Source organism: Cucumis sativus, chromosome 7 (genome assembly GCF_000004075.3).
Source record: "Cucumis sativus cultivar 9930 chromosome 7, Cucumber_9930_V3, whole genome shotgun sequence".
In the NCBI taxonomy this organism is placed as follows: Eukaryota; Viridiplantae; Streptophyta; class Magnoliopsida; order Cucurbitales; family Cucurbitaceae; genus Cucumis; species Cucumis sativus.
The window spans coordinates 13,765,500-13,779,914 of NC_026661.2; positions in this window are offsets into that span (position 1 = coordinate 13,765,500).

The window sequence follows — 14,415 nt, forward strand, 5'->3', positions numbered from 1 at the left end:
TAGATATATATAGATTTAGCTTTGAGCCTCCTTCTTCGTTACCCCTTTTAGCATTTAAAAGCAAAGCATGTCATTATAAATTGTAATTTATTTCAAAACGTTACTTTAATATTTACTTCTGACCAAATGTGTGGAATTGCAAAAAGCATTAACACAGAGCCTAATTTGTAATATAGATTATCTATTAAAAGTGAAAGAAAATTACTTAAGTACTTAAGCATCACTTCTTTATCTCTATCTATGTGTATCCATCAAATTATCTAATCTAACTTGTCATATGAAAATTTATTTTAATTAACATTTTAAAAAATATTTAAATATTTTTTAATATGAGCCATAAGAATAACAAATATGGGTGCATGTGAAATATTACTCAAAAGATCAAAACCTTTAGCCAAACTTGTGCCTTTTTAACATTAAAGAAAAGTTAAAATAACAAAAATATTAGTAGATTATGAAATTGGTTTCAGTTATGCCTCAATATTGAAGTAATCTACACAAGTTAAACTATAGAAAGAAACTAATATTTTGAAGGTTTGATTTTAATTATAGTTTATTTCAAAACAACCCTAACACAGGCTTTGTGCTGTTAAATTCATAGGTTGAAAAATTTTGTATATACAATATGGTAAGTAAATCATAAAGCACAAGTGAAAAGAAAACATACATAAAGAGACAAAGGACACATTTGTAAACTATATTGGCCTTATACGTTGTTGTTCTTCAGTAAATCCTACTGTTATAGCTTTCCTCCTTTCGACCCAACCCTTTCATTATCTCTTCTTCTTTTGTTTCTTTGTTTGTGATTTTTGGCCCATCCAAACCTTCATATGATCTTCATATGATTCGCTTAGTGTATGTGTTTAATTTTATACGTAAACAACATATAAAGCTGAGCGGAATACAAATCCTTAAAGGGTTGTTCGGATTGAGGGAATTGAGATGAGAATAACAATGTTTGAAATTGATGAATGTTTGGGAATAAGATTACTAGAAATTAAGGATGTTCGTGTTTGGTTGTGCATGAAAATGGTATTAAGAATGTACGAGAATATATCTTTTGTATTTTATTTATAAAGTTAATCGTGAAAACTTTATAAAATTTAATACATTAAAATTAAGATGTACAATAAACCTAATTCAAAATTTTGAGAAATTGATTATTTGGCAATCAAATAATAATATTACATAAATTATTAATTATTAGTATTTGTAAAATGAGTAATTTGATAGAGTAAATTTGATGAAGGTATATAATTATGATGAGCTGATTAATAAAATAATTAATCAATGATAATTTAATTATAAAATTATTAAGAAATAAGTTCATATTATATTAATCATAATGATCATTAACTAATTGTGAGCTTATATTATTGATTTAAGGACTATCTCACGGCTTGTTCGGTCAAGATGAAAGACAAAATGTTTAAGGAGATGAGAACTCGGGCAATCTCGAGACCAAGCTTGGCCAAGATTGGACGTATATAGAGAAGCAAGCCTAAAGGAGATCTTAGACCATTTGGAAGACGATTCTGAATGAGACTGAAGGCCAAATGAGGAAATAAGGGCTCTCAGAACAATTCCAGAGTTGCGTTTGACCGAGACTGGAGACAGAGAATGTTTTAATTTGCTGAGGTTATCGAGGTGATCTCAGGCCAATTTCGGTCAGAATCACAAGAGTTAAGTGTTCGACGAGTTGAATTCCAGGTGTATAGTTATGCAAACCCATCATTTTGGATATGAGTATAGTTCATAGACATAAATGATGCATGTGAATAGTTTATTCTCATGCCTAAACTACAAAACCTTGAACCAAACAAGGGCATGTTTAATCCATATCCAATCTCATTCCTATTCCTATTCCAATTCTAAAGAAATTTTTCTAAACTTGGAAGGGTTAAAATGAAACTGAAACCAATTCCTACACACATATATATAGTCGAATGATATTCTTTTATAAGGTTTGAATAGTGCTTTGGTCATTATATTTCTAGTTTTGATATATTTATTTTGGTTTTTGTACTTTCAAAAATATTCATTTTAGTCCAATACATACATGCACTTCTAATCTTGGTTCGTTATAGTAATTAGATTTCAAAATATTTATTTTAGTAATTATACTTTAAAATCTAAATTAGCATTTTTGATAATTTTACTACTTTTATTTTTATTTCATTCTAAGGAAATAGACTCTCTTCAAAGATCAAGATAAAAAATCCAAAATGAAAAGTTAAAGAATACATGGAACAAAATTTATGATGGGGATTTATTATAAAATAAACATATAGGATGGGGACAATGTCAACCTTTCAAACGTCCGCATGTATGTATGATATTGTCGACTTTGAACATAAAAATTTTCATAGCTTTATTTTTTGTTTCACTCTTAAAAGATCTCTCACACGTATAAAGATGGTTTTATTCTAACTTAATATACTCATAATCATCCTCTCATCTAACAGATGTGAGACTTTGATCACATTCCCAACATAATAGTTAATATTTCACTCCTCTTGATTTTAGTAAGTGTAAAATTAAGGTTCATTGCCAACATGAGCTTAGCGTATTTAAACACACTTGAGATCCTCCTCACTCTAAACATTCACTAACGGATGCTTGAAGGACAGTATGTGTTAAAATGACTTTGGATCCTAATCAAAATTGGTTTAAGAAGATATGTTTAATTAATTATAGAATTGTTTTCTTTTTTGCTTCGAGTTTAGATAAATGTGTTGTATAAACACTCTAACACACGAGGCATATTTTTCATTCCGTAAATTTTGAACACAACTAACACATCGTTAATGAACCACATAATTTTGTAAGCGATTCATTCTATTATATATTATACGTTCCTTTGTATTCTTTAATTCTCGATTTCGTAATAGTGTGAATGATTATCACATTTATTAGCATATTTAAACCATGACAAATACGACCGTCACATCCTTGGTTAATTTTTAAGACACGGGACTAACGATATCATCTAAACTTTACAATATACGATACGATAATTTATCCTTTTTATGACATAGAATAAAATTATAAATGCAAACATAGGGAGGAGAGAGAAAAGTAGTCCTAAAATCCAAATTCACAAATTCTTTTGTTTTTTTTTTTAAGTAAACCATTAATGTTAGAAAAGGAAGAGACGCGATTTTGATTTTGACGAGAAAAGATGAACAATTTCAAAATTTTCAACTATATATTGATGTTTTGTTAATTTTGTGCTACCACAATTTATGATTGCAACTAATCATTATGAAAGAGGGAAAATTCTTTGGTCATTAAATTGAAAAAACAATTTAATTATATGAACCAAAGTTGACTTAGTTTAGGATTGTTGTAATTTTAAAAATAGTTGCTAGTAGCTATGGTTTTCAAAAGAAAAAATTGTAATAGAGAAACAAATAAGTGTTGGGGTAATTTTAAATTTAGACCTGAACTTGAATGACATACCATGTATGTAATTTTTGTGATGATTTAAACATTATTGACAATGTGAATTCTATATAAGTTTTTTATCAATATAAAGGCATATAGATAGAAAAAAGTCAACTTTTGAGTCATTTATTGACAAAAGATAACTTGTCATCAAATTTATTGCCATAACAAACAATAAATGACAAGAAAAATATTTGTTGTTAAGTGCTTTGATAAGTGGGGTGTAATCGAGTTGAGTTAGGTTGGGTTGAGGGATATTCTCAACCCAACCCATATTTTTAGGTTGGGTCGAGAAGATGATCGTTGGAATCTGAGGAGGCGGAGACGAGGAGACGAAAGACAAGGAGAGAGAGGACACTGATGGGGAAGACGAATGACGAAAGTCAGATGAACGATGAGATGCGATGGAGAAGAGAGGAAGAAGACGAATTGAGACAGTGAGATTTCAAATGAGACACGATGGAGATGAGAGGAACGAGACAAATTGAGATAGTGAAATTTCATATGAGAAACGATGAAGTGGAGAAGAAAACATGAAATGGAGAAAGATGAATCAAGAAAGGGAAAGTGGAAAGGAACCACGCTCTACTCCTTTTTTAACCTAGTTGTTTCTAAATATTAAATAAAATTAAATAATTAAATAATATATTATTAATTCGGATTAGGTTGGGTTGAATCGAATTTTTCAGCCCTTCCAATCCGAGACGAGACCCAACCCAACCCACATTTTAACCTAACACAACACAACCAGTAGTCTGGGTTATTCGAGTCCAACTCATATTCTTACACTCCTCTGGAAAAGTTGTTGAAATGTATGCTATCAATAATGATAAATTTTAGATGTGTAAAAAAAAAAAAAGTCAAGAAATATGTTTTATTATTATTATTTTTGTAAACTAATTTTGTAGAGGCTCAATTTTAGACAACTGCTTATGAATGTGCACTTGCACTGAACTTGAACTTGAACTTGAGATGGAGTGTGAGTTCTTACAACCTTCAATGGTAATAAATTGATGCCTTTCCCATATTTATATATAATCTAACATTCTTAAAAGAATCATTAAAATGGAGTTGATTTTACAAAAGAGAAATTAGCTAGGTCTTTGTTTTTTGGGAGGGTCTTAGTTGAAGCTGTAATATCATACTTAATTGGAACTTTAAAGGCTATAGTTATTTTCACAATTGTAATAGCTAAGTTTTAAGTATAATATGACCAATAGGAGATGATGAACCTTCACAACAAGCAAAGAAATAAATAGTTTGTAAAGATAACAATGTTGCCAACGTAATTCACTTTCCTAACCTATGCCATCTACCTATATGCCCATACCTAATTAAAATTAACTCACAATAAGGTTTCTTACACACAAAAAAAGAAAAAGAAAAAGAAAAAGAAAAAGAAATTGACTGAAAGCAAGCAAAAATATTAAATTACAGTAGAGAATTAGAAGGACGAAAGGTAACCCTATGGATATAAATATGATATAAAACAGCTATCTAGACCTTATGCCTATAACGATTATTACATTTGCTAGTGTGACAAATTTAGTTGAGCTCAAAATTTTTAACGATGGCAGATCTTATGATTTTAAAAGTCTTTCGCTCTCTATTAATATATATCATTGGTAAAATTTAAAATTTTACTAACTTTATAAATACTTTCAATATTTTTGTATTTAAACAATAAAGTAATTCTTATAAATAGCAAAATAATAATAATAATAAATAAAAAACTATTTATAAAATAGAGCAAAACAAAGACAATTTAATAGATTTTTTTTTTGTTATAATTAGAAAATGTCTCTTTACAATAGTTATATATATATAGATATATAGAAAAATAATGTTAAATATTATTGTATATCAATTTTTAAATAGTCAACATGAGTTTAGCTCAACTACGCCAATATGTATTTGAGAATGAGAAGACTTGGATTAAAATCTTTCACCTCAAGTTATACTAAAAAAAGATAATTTTAAAATCAAATAATACAATATAATGACAATATAGCTAAAAAAAATATTGTATAGAACGTCTCTGTAAAAATTATTTTAAAAAACATGCTAGGATAAACCCGAGTTGTTTTGTAAAAAATAAAAAAGTGACACTAAGTTTTCTTTATATTTTTTATTTGGGCTGTCAAGAAAAATAGCAAATTATGAGTTTTACTTTAAGAAAATAGCAAAAGTAATTTTAAATTAAAATTAGAAAAATAAAAAAATAAAACAATATCTTAAATGCTCCTACTCAATCTGAAAAATACAACTGTTCATCTAAACCTCAAATACAATATAATTGAAATAACATATGTTACATAAAAAAAATTTCCCAAAAGCATAAAGATTATAAAACTTGCAATTAATGGAAATCTCCACCTAATGTCTGCAAAATTTAAAATTCATGCAAGTGATTATTTCTTATCTTGAACTACGTCCGCTCACCTCCTTCTTTCATTAACTCTAAAGAAAACCATTTGAAAACTTTCATCTTCTTACATATCACTTATGGGTATTCCAAATCTTTTCCTCTTTTATTCCAATACTTTTTTTTTCATCTTCTTAAAATCTTTGTAAGTGATTTTTCATCATTCCCTACACACAACTGACTCTCGAACCTAAATCTCACAAATTTACGTAGACCATATTTTTTTATTTTTTCTTCGAGTGACCAACCACATCTTAATATGGTTGGTGGAGACTCCAAAATTATTTATTTATTGAAATTAAATAAACGATTGAGGTTGGCTCCTTTGCGTAGCGATCACGTCGCGACAATTATGTTAAATTAATTATTTATGGAATAATTGTTACATGCATAATTATAAGGATGATACAATATTAATATGAAGTTGTATTAGATGCAGAATTTTAGGGAATGAGAAATTTTAAATTCAAATTTTGAAGATTTTTCGACTAAACATTTAAAATCAAATGATAAAATAAATATTTATTACTATATATAATCTAAAAACAATGAAAAATAAATATGAGAATTTGTGTATTTGTTTGATATAATAAAATGTTACTAAAAGTTGACCAAACCTTAAGACACATAGAATCAATAAATTATATTATCAATCACTATATGAAAAATTACGTATTTTTATATGATATATTAAAATATTACTAAGAATTAACTAAAACTCATGAAACGTAGTGAAGAAATTATATTATCAATAATTTTATGGATAGCAAAAAGAGTATGCACTAAATAGCTATTATTATATATGTATGTTAATAAAAATAAATTGTTAATTATTTGATTTGAAACTTACAAATTCGAAAATCTGGTGTAATTTGAAGGTATAAATTCAGCTAGTTAAGATCAATTAGAAACTAAATATTTATTTAATATTCATGATTTTTAGTTATATTGCATTATTTTACTATTCACACACTGTATTTGAGAAAATTGAGTTTCAATTTATGAAAGGTGTAAAATCGGTTGACAAGTTGTAAAAAAATATCTACTTCAAGCAATTTTACTAAAAATCAAAATATTTTTTGGATTTGTTATCTATTATTTTGTCATTCTTACTATTATCTCTTTATCTCTTTCATTTAGAGTGTTATACAAAAAAGTTTACTATGTATTAACTTAGCTCAACTTATAGGAGTGTTAATTTAGTATTTAAACAAATCTTAGCATATACATTAAATTCTTCTAAATTAAATTTATATAATTACTCAAACTATTTCTACTCGTATTTACTAAATGCATATATAAATGGTGTACATTATTTATTATTATTATCATTTTAACTAAAATATTTATCAATTATTAGATTACTTTCATCAATCATTTATAATTTATGAAAAATTTTAGCACACATTAATAAGTTTTTACCAACTTAAATTTGTACAATTTTATATTTAATTTTTAGGACTATAATTTACAAAAGTTAATACCCAAATATAAAAGTGAGATTCATACATCCAAATAATAAAACTATGGGAAAAAAGGGTACAATATGATAACATTATAATAAAAAGTATATTATTAATTATAGAGTTGGTAGATCGATCGAACCATTAAACTAAAGAAAGGTTATATCATTTCCCATTAACTTACGCTTACTTTTTCTATTTTTGGCTTTCAAGTTTGTTGTTTTCTTCATCTCGTGGCTTTGCTAATTTTATGTTCATTATATGTTTCATCCAATATTCATAATCCTTTTTATTCATCAGTAGATGGAAAAATGAAAATAAATAAATTATACAGGCAAAGTGTAGGAAAAATAAACGAAATGAGTTTAGTTTTTATTTAGTCTTTAGATTTTAGAACATTATATTTTTTTCGTTAAATTTTGGTTAAATTTTCATTTGATTTTTATGGTTTCGAGATGTTATACTTTTTATTTTCGATGAAAATATCGTTTGTATGCATTAGTTTTGTTTCTCTATGATATTAATGGTATACAACTAGTTTAAGGTTGACGTTGTTCTTCATAAAATAGATTTTTTTAGTAGAATAAATCAAGGAAGGGTTCGTTTTACCACATTTACATAGTGGGTAGGTTTGAATTTTTTCCATACATTTATATTGTAATAATACCTACAAAAATGCAACTTATAAAATAACCATAGGCTTATTATTATTATTATTATTATTACTATTTATTATATATACACATGTATATATTTTCTTTTATTATAAAAAAAAAAAAAGAAGTAAGGATAGGAGGTTGAACCTTTAACTTTGGATACACCAACTATTGTTGAGTTAAACTAGCTTTTTTTTCTCCTTTGAACGAACTCATATTTGTGATTAATTGTAATAGTGAAATCTATTTTTTCTTTTACAGAAAAAAAACAAGTTTAAATAATAGAGATATATGTAGAAATAGCAAAATTACGTAGATAACAACTTAATTGAAAAATGACAAACCACGAAACAAATAAGAAAAATAGCAAAATCGTCGCCCGCTCTTTTTAAAAAAATTATATTAAACTCAAATCTACCTAAGTTCATATATTCCAAGTAGAGTGTATTTGAATGGCTCAAATGGAGCAGAATGTTGCTGATTTCATAAAGACAATGTATTTTGCAAACAACATTCAAATTCGGTAAATTCTAACTAAATCTGCTATTTTGTTACTAGACAAGATTTCAGCAACCTCCCATGTGTTATTTTCTTATAAGATTCTAAATTCATAAAATGTGTATCTTTTAAGTTTGTAAATGTTATGTGTTTTTTGTTTAACAATTTTTGTCGATTAATTTCATTCTTTACGATACATCCTTTAGCATTAGTTTTTTCGAAGACCATAATAAGATCATAAGATCATAATAAGATCATAACAATTTTTTGTTATGACTTTACAATGAGTAAAGATTGTTTTAGGTGGTAGATGGTAGATGGATTGAATCTTCCCGGTATCTTGATTATCATGTTGTTGAGGTATACGTTCTATTTTTATCTTCCTTTTAAGGATTTGTAGAATGCATTCAATATAGACTTTTTCCATCTTCATATTTTTCTGTGTCTCGTTTCACTATTTATTGAGATGGCTACAACAATTCAAACCTCATTTGGATTGTTGAGGATAAGGATGTGTATTGACTTATGTTAGTTTTGTCAAAATTTTCTAATAATGATTTACTTGTGGTTGTTGATTCTATATTGGCTCGTGCGGTTAGAAATACCTCGTATTTGAACAGTGAAGTACCCAAATCTCAAGATTCACATCATAACACGAAGATTATTGACGTTGATGCATTTAAATTGTCACATGCTAGAATACATATTGGTAACCCTAGTTATAGGATAATTTATATATTCTAAGTACAATGTATTTTAATGGCTCCAAGATGAGGTTGGATATCGCAGATTTCACAAAGTCAATGTATTTTGTAAACAACTCTCAAATTTGGTAAATCTTAACTAAATCTGGTATTTTATTGTTGGACAAGATTGCACCAACCTCCATCTATAATAATGCAAAATGTATCTACAATATTTTTGTGTTTCTTATATTTAAAATAATTTATTAACAATATCGATAATTATTATTAAATAATACATAATATATATTTTTAATAACAATTTAAAATTATATTTTACATTAAATTCCTTAATTTGTACGTTTATCATTTTTTTATTGCCATTTATTTTTTTAAAACAAATATTTGGGTGGTAGTGCAAATTAGGTTTTGACGAAGAAGCTACTCGATAAGAAGAAAATCCTTCACTTTATGTTGAATGTATGAAGACTTTAAAGGGAACGAAGCTGAAAGCTCCGATCGTTTCTGCAATTACTTGAAGACTTTGAAGAAAACTTTGAAGGTTTGAGCGGGACAAAGGGGGAAAATTTTGATGGTGATGATTTTCTAAAATTAGGATTTTGATAGTTGTTAATTGATTTCAGCGCAAATTATGATTGTTCATATTTTTTTATTGATTTTTATTTTAAAAAATTATGTTTTGGTGGCAGCACAAATTACGTTGAAGTGGCTACCTGTCAAGAAGAAAATCATTTGCTTTGCGTTGAATGTATGAAGACTTTGAAGGGTTTGAAGTTGCGATGATTTTCGACTTTTGGAGGGAAAGTAGGATTTTGATAGGTGTTAATAGATTTGATTGTCTTCATAGGAAAAAAATATGAGATAAATGTAATCATTATTTTCTTGGGAGTTTAAATTACGAGGTATTTGTAGTTAGTTGAATAATTTTATTTGGGATGCAAGATTTTCATTAGGTAGGAGCATTTAAGACATTGTTGCAGTAATTTTTTTTTCTTGATATTTTTCAATTTTGCTACTTTATCAATTTTAATTTGAATTTACCATTTATCCAAAGCAAACTTTCAATTTTGTCATTCTTCTAGTCAACCCTAAATAATAAGTGTCCTTGTTAGTTGGATTGATGAACTTTTTAGACGGAACAAAATTGTTTGGATGGTAAGTTTCTTTGACTCTCTAGTTAAAAAATTAACTCAAACATAATCCAACTATCAAACGATTTGGGTTGAGTTGGTTTGGAGTTAATCAAGTCATTTATTTAAGTTTGTGTTAAAACATAGTTTAAATGCTAATATGTAAAAATTTGATTAAATTATTTCATTTGGATGAATTAACGTTAATAACTCAATTTCTCTTTACATAATCAATTTTTCTTCTCAAAGTGTTAAAAAAAGCTATTTTAAAGAGTCGTCGGAAATAAATATTAAAAAATAAAGAAAATAAAGAGAAATTCTTATGATAAAAAAATTTGAAACTATTTACAAAATATAGCAAAACTTACATGGATTATAGAGAATTTGATAGATTTTGTAAATAATTTTATTTTTCTTCTGCTATATTTAAAAAATTTCTTAAAAAATATATATTTTAAAGTTAGTAATAAATTTAAATTGGTCGGAGTTATTTTAGATGAATTTATTAGACGAACCCAATTCACAAAAGTTGAGTTGCATCAGTTGTTTGGATTTTTCATCAGATTTTTTGAATGCATACAACAAACACATAACTCCACTCTATTTCCTTTGCTAAATTTTATTTTTTGAGTTATTTTGGATTATGATTTTTTACAAAAAAAAAAAAATTGGCTTCTTTGTATCGATTTATTATTTAATTTGTGCTATATATGATTCTTGTATTTAGAATGTGGTATATATAATTTAATTTCAAAAGTGAAATGTATGAGTTTCGTTGACTCATACATCGAAGTTGCTTCCAAGAAGTTCAACTTTGATTTAGAAAATGATGCACAAAATTATCTCTCTTTAACATTTGATTTAACTTTTAATTTCTTACATCATTTAGTTTAAGAGTTTTTTTCTTCTTCTTATTTGTATCATCTTCCTTCCTTCCTTCCTTTATTTATTTTGTGATTCTTAGATTTATAACGTGACATATATAATTTGATTTGGAAAGTGAAAATGTATGAATTTGATTGAAGTTGGTTTGAATAGTTCAAAGTTTGGATTTAAAAAGTGATGTCCTAAAATAGAAATACTTTCAAGAGATTAGGCACAAGATTGTATCACTTAAGTACTAAGTATTATGTAGCCTTAAATTCGATTGAATTTTTTATAAGTGTTTTTCTTTCCTATAAGCATCTATGAACCTATAATTAGTAACCACAATCCATAAGTGAAATGCACTCTATAGATACAATAAAAATTTGACTAAAAGAGTAGTTGCAAAATGGACATATGATCGATATATGCCATCAGTCTCGATTTAAACACTTTCTTAAAAATGAGTTTAAAATTTAAACACTTGCATGTTTGATTAGATTTTTTTATATGCGTTTGTATGTGAATTTCGTTTGGTTTGCCATATACCAAAAATGTTTATACATAACTCAAATTACTGTAAAGGAGTATGATCTAATTTCATAAAGAAATACATATATTTTGATTTTTTTAAAAAAAATATATACTTCGAGATTATTTGTACAACAACTTGAAATTAATTGTTTTAAAATTTTGAAATTGGTAGAGTTAAAACAAACATTACATTTGTTCGTATTAAATTTTTTTTAGATAACTTTATTATTTTAGAAGTAGAAGTACTTGATATTTAAATTCATAATCATAAAAACTATAATTGATCTCCAACAACAAAACATAATAATAATAATATTTTTAAAAATAATATAATATCAACTAGACATGAGAAGCTGTGGAATTTGATCATGTTCTTCGTGCATCTCCATATCTATTTACTAAAACTTCAATAAAAATAAAGCAGAGGAGACAACCAAAATCAAGAAATAAAGTTGTTGACAAAAGGAAAAAAAATTCATAACCAAAATATAACTACATATAAAAATTATAGTATTCATCCTATGGCTAGAAAGGAAAAAAAAAGAACTTAACAACCAGAGCAATAATAGAATTGGTCTTTAATCTTTAGATCTAATTTTCAAGTAGTTTTTAATTAATAAATATTATTATCAACAAAAAGAAGTGAGTATTTGGTGAAATAAAATTTGAAACCTAAAGGACTAAATAAGATAAAACCTAAAACTCAACCGTGAAAATGTAAGATTTTGAAACTTAAAACCAAATAGAATTTAAATTCAAAATTTTACAGGTGAAATATAATATTTGAAAATCTAAAAATGAAAGCAAAATAGTCGTAAGATGCCAAAAGAAACCGTATTTATTTTCTAGCTACTATTCATTTGAGTCGATAATCATCAACTAGTGAACCCCAAATTTGTTTGTTTGTTTTAATTTTACTAATTTGATTAATGTTATAATAAGCTAAAAATGGAGAATTAAATATATTTGTTTTGAAATTAAGGAATACAATTGAACCATTCAGTTTTATTGGTCTCCTTTGCTGGTTGAGTCAAATGACGCAGTCAACCATAGGCTGCCCGGATTATGAGAGTAAAGGTTATTGAGACACACGCAACGCACCAATTAGTATAAGGGCATTTTCGTAATTTTAATATTAGATGAAAAAAATTGTAAATTCCTAATCAAACATTTCAGAATTCATTTTCATATTTTTAATGATTTCTCCGAATTAGGGTTCGTTTGGATAGAATTAAGAATAAAATGTTTTTCAATAATACATTTTCTTTTAAACATTTTTTTTACAAATGAGTTTAAAATTTAAACACTTAATATTTGGTTAAACTTTTTTTATTAGTGTTTATTCGTGAATTTGGTTTTTAAAGATTTTTTCAAAATAGATTATATAAATGAATTTTTTAAAAATGCATTATTTTAATTTGCCAAACACTATCATTTTTTTCAAAATAGATTTTTGGCAAAATTAAACACTTTATAATCTAAACCAAACACACCCTTAGTTTATAAATCAATTTCTAAAAATTGCATTATTTGAATTTGCCAAACACGGTCATTTTTTTTTAAAAAAAAGAAAATTTGAAAAATTAAATACTTCAAAATTCCAACCAAACACACTCATAGTGCTCGTATGTTTATATTTTAGGAAATCGAGCAAGGTAAATTTCACAATGTTAAGGTGAGTTGAAGTCGATATGAAGCTTTTGGAAGCTCATTTAGCAACTATGATGAAGGGCTAAAAGTTTTGTATGCCTCCCATTAATCACATTTATGGAATAACATTCTAAGAACGGTTTTTTAAAAAAATTTGCCACTCATTGAGTTTTAGCTCACGTTTTTAATGTTTTCTCGCTCCCCTCCAGACAGCGGCAAAGGACTAAGCGTCGGTTGAATACCCATCATTGATTGTAAATCTTCATTTTGTATGAATACAATCAGTTTTGTGTTTGTATCATGGGGTGATTAGATGTAACAAGAGTGACGCTAGGGACTTGTATTTTGAAAGATTCCTCATTAGATTGTAATCGTTTCGTATGTAATATCTAGTTTGAGTCTTAAACTCTACTTGCACTATGAAATTGTCTGGATGTGTGTGGTGAGACTCTGAAGTCTAGTTATATTCGAAGTGAAGATATCTCTGAAGTCTAGTTATATACGTTTAGAAATAAAGATATCTCCCTTTTCAGGTTTTGCTACCCCGTATTTTAGGGGAGGTGCTGCTGAAATTTACATATATTCACATCACAATCTAGGTTAGAGAGAACCTAGAAATGAGTGTGACAATTACACAAGTAACAACTTTTCTATGTTCCACTTTATTTGGACATATATAGATTAGACGGTTAAGTTTGCAACGTGAAAGCTTAAGATGTAAAGAAATAGAATTTCAATTGTGCAAACAAATCAAATTCAAAGATATGTTCAAAAGATGACAACATTGTCTCTTTACTAAATAAATTCATATTTCACTTATTACAATGTGAATATAAAAGGGATATAAATATGGAGGTATTGAAATGACCGTCCAATTTTATAGAATTAAGTTAAAACTATAATTTTTTCATGTCTAATTTTCACGTACATCACACGCGTTGTTTACTAGTTTTAAATAAAAAGATATTTATTTGTTTTATTGATAATGACCATAACTTTGTATTAAGAGTTGAGTCTTTATATTATTATTTTTAAATAATTGTA